Raw genomic sequence first — 3809 nt, 5'->3', positions numbered from 1 at the left:
GACACAATGGTGTGCGAAAAGACACAATGATGTGATTTTTGTTTTAAATTTTATATAACAAAAATCATACTCATATTAAAGATAAAAAAACGCTTGTTATTATGATGAATTTTTTTTTTAAAATATCATACGAAAAAGTTATAAACGTACTAAAATGATGGGGTATTAAGATGTGCCTTGCATGTGAAGAGTATTAATGTGTACAACTACCTCTATACCCTTTTTCTTTTGGTTTCCACTTGACACATGTCAATTATTTATGCCTTCTCAGACTTATCATTTTTGTTATCCTTTGTAGAATAACTTGACCCTAACCTTTAAAACATTGCTAAAAGTAGTAAACGTGAGTAATATCCCACGTGGACTATCAACAAAGCATGAAAGCTGACGTGGCGGGTCCCACGTCACCAGAAATCAACAATCACTGCTGACCTGGCAATTCCAGTTAAAAATAAATAAAAAATGAACATATAATTTGTGTCCTGAATTTCCTCCCTCCACACATTTAAGCCTCACCTTCCTTATCTTGTCTCAATTTGTCCAATTCTACGATTCCTTTACCAAATTAAACTCCTCAACAATGAACCCAATCGCCAATTCAATTCTCACTATCAATTTCAATTGCACCACCGGCGGCGAATATGGCATCCAAATTGAGCTTCACCATAACCTCTCCTCGATTCTTCACTGAGACGGCCATCTGCTGCTGGTCTAACTTTACCTGCTTCTTATCGCTTCAAGACGCGGTCGATTTCGCTGATCGGAACAGAGTTTGCCAGTCGAAGGAGATTGATTATTATTTCACCTAGGGCAACCACTGATCAGCCAGGTTATATATATATATATATATATATATATATGCCTTTCATTTTCATCTATATATACATATATGGATTAATTTCAGAAGCTATGCTTCTATTTATTAGACTATATCAGTTATTATCTCCTTACATTATTATATAGACGTTCGGGTGCTAATATTGTAATTAAATATGTCTTATTAACCAGGGCAGTCGAGTGTTAATTAATACTCTATTATAATAATAGAGTATTAAGGCTGAATTGATTGCCATCATTCTCGTTAAAACATTATAACATAATAAGATATATTTAATTACAATATTAGCACCCGACCGCCCTAACTGATAATACTATTCGATTAGTAGTCATGTTGATCTTATTAAAAGAGTATCGATGTGTGGTGAAATTAATATTCGGAGTGTTTGTGTTGTGTTCAGGTCAAGTGAAAGAAGATGAAGAAGTTGTTGACAGCAATATAATGCCTTATTGCAGTTTAGAAAGAAAGAAGAGGACAATCGGTGAAATGGAACAAGATTTTCTTCAAGCTTTACAAGTAAACCCCCCGTCTCCTTTCAGTTTTCCATTTCCACTTCTTTTAGCATATAACAACAACGTATTCTGTTTTTTTCTCTAGGCGTTCTATTATGAAGGTAAAGCTATAATGTCAAATGAGGAGTTTGATAATCTTAAGGAAGAACTAATGTGGGAAGGAAGCAGCGTGATGCTAAGTATGTGTAGCTTTACTTGTTTTTCATGTTACCTATATATTAAGACGTCAGCCACTTTTCTATGTATATGATTGCTCTGTGTTATGTACGTTGCAGGCTCTGATGAACAGAAGTTTTTAGAAGCTTCAATGGCTTATGTATCTGGTAATCCGATTATGAGTGATAAAGAGTTTGACCAATTGAAGATTCAATTAAAGGTATGCAAATGATGACTTTGTTGTTAATACTTACAAATATATAATAATACCATATGCTTCTGTTTTTCATGTATATTGTTGACACTTATGATATATCGTTGACATTAACTCATTCAAAAATGCCGTTGATTGTATTCTTTCTTTTGTGTTTGATTTTGTAATGTCAAACATGCGACTTCATTTCTTTAATCACGCTTTCAGAAAGATGGAAGTGACATAGTGGCCGAGGGTCCAAGATGCAGTCTTCGCAGTAGAAATGTATGTGCCTTTAAAAATCTTGCTTATAAATAAATAAAATAAAAATATAAGTTACACCCCATAAAAAAGTATGAGTGTTAAAACTTGATTATGCATTCATTTCATGTAACTACAATGACAGACTGATGGTGTTATAGTTAGTATGCATTGTTAACCTAGCTTTTATATAATCCAGTGTAGAAACCTTGTGAAGAAAAAAAAATTCATGTAAAGTTTGTTTGTTTTTTTTTTGGCATTATTCTAACTTAAACTGCTATTGATAAACATATTTGGTTGTAGGTTTACAGCGATCTCACTGTTGATTACCTCAAAATGTTCCTCATAAATGTCCCGGCTGCAGTTGTTGCATTAGGATTGTAAGTTTTGCTTTATTATTATTATGATTATTATCATTATTATTATCCTACTTTCATGGCTCATAAGTCATAAGTATGCCAACATTCCATTTTAGTTACTCTATATATGTTTGTGTATTGTAGATTCTTTTTCCTAGATGACATTACCGGGTTTGAAATCACATACCTTTTGGAGGTACATGCTGTTTTGCAATTTCCATTTTCCATTTTGAAGAACTTATGCTTTGTTTCTAATAAGTTTAATTATTGTAAAAATTATCAGCTTCCAGAGCCATTTAGTTTCATCTTCACTTGGTTCGCGGCTATACCATTCATATTATGGTTATCTTTTACACTTACCAACGTCATCGTGAGGGATTTCTTGATACTGAAGGTAGCATGTTGTTGATGTATTTTAGATCTTACAAGTTAACATTAATCTTTCGTTAATTTAATATCTGAGTTTACCTTTTCAGGGCGTTTGTCCAAATTGTGGAACAGAGAATACTTCATTCTTTGGAACAATAATGTCTATTTCCAGTGGGGGTACTACCAATAATGTCAAATGCGCAAAGTAAGTTCTGTTAGTCTATTACCTTTTACAACTTATATTGTTTATCTAAAAGAAAAACTAGATTATTATCTGAATGTTGTAGTTTGTGTAGTCATGTTCCTACATTAGTTAACTTTTAAAGTAAAAGAAATTGGGCCAGGAAGTGTTGAACAGTTTTTTTGACCCGCATTAAAAACTAACCCATTTTGATCTGCATTTAAAAATGACCCATTTTGATCCACACTAAAAGTGACTCGTTCTGACCCGTGTTAGAAAATGACCATTTTGATCCGCTTTAAAAAATGACCCACTTTGACCCGTATAAAAAATAGTCCATTTGACCCGCATGGCCGCATGAAATATTGATCCATTTTGACCGGCATAAAAGTGACCCATATTTACCCGATAACCAACCTACCCACCCCATCAAAAAGTAACACATTTTGACCTGCATAAAAATTACCCACATTTACCTGTTAACCAACCTGCCCACCCATTTTCACCCACATTAAAAATACCCCGTTTTGTTAGCTTAAAAAATGACTTATTTTGACTCATTAACCAGTTTGCCTGATCCAGTTGATGCAACTTACCTTTGCATAAACATTAATTTTGCATTTGATTCTCTAATTCCAGCTGTCAAACAACATTACTGTTTGATAAAGATACCCGCTTGATAACATTGCCAGAAGGAAGTGAAGCTTAAGTTGGAAGGTATGAATCTATTTCCAAAAATCAGTTTTTATCTAAAACTGTCTATATCTTTTAAACTTCAACCTATCCATTAAAATTTACAACCCAACTGAAATAAATGCAGGACGGACCGGCTGTCAAATTATGGACTGTGAGTGGGGCTTATTTGAAGAATGATGCTACCGTACATGTACCTAGGTTTTAAAAAAAAAGTCATGCATTTTAGGCGGTATTGCATAAGTGT

At 33.5% G+C, this 3809-nt stretch overlaps 1 pseudogene across 1 annotated transcript; it reads left to right on the top strand.

Annotated features, from left to right (window-relative positions):
• Positions 1 to 641: 641 nt before the first annotated feature.
• On the top strand, positions 642 to 3603 carry LOC143621354 (PGR5-like protein 1A, chloroplastic; annotated as a pseudogene). Its single transcript, XR_013151499.1, has 10 exons — positions 642 to 829; positions 1239 to 1354; positions 1436 to 1525; positions 1619 to 1726; positions 1928 to 1984; positions 2264 to 2340; positions 2464 to 2515; positions 2603 to 2713; positions 2796 to 2893; positions 3509 to 3603. The product of XR_013151499.1 is annotated as a PGR5-like protein 1A, chloroplastic (transcript).
• Positions 3604 to 3809: the final 206 nt, after the last annotated feature.

Source organism: Bidens hawaiensis, unplaced genomic scaffold (genome assembly GCF_021521415.1).
Source record: "Bidens hawaiensis isolate Kalapana, Puna unplaced genomic scaffold, B.hawaiensis_p1.1 tig00002839_1, whole genome shotgun sequence".
NCBI classification, from domain to species: Eukaryota; Viridiplantae; Streptophyta; class Magnoliopsida; order Asterales; family Asteraceae; genus Bidens; species Bidens hawaiensis.
Note: the sequence above shows the minus strand (reverse complement) of the source record. Positions and strands in the feature narration are given on the sequence as shown.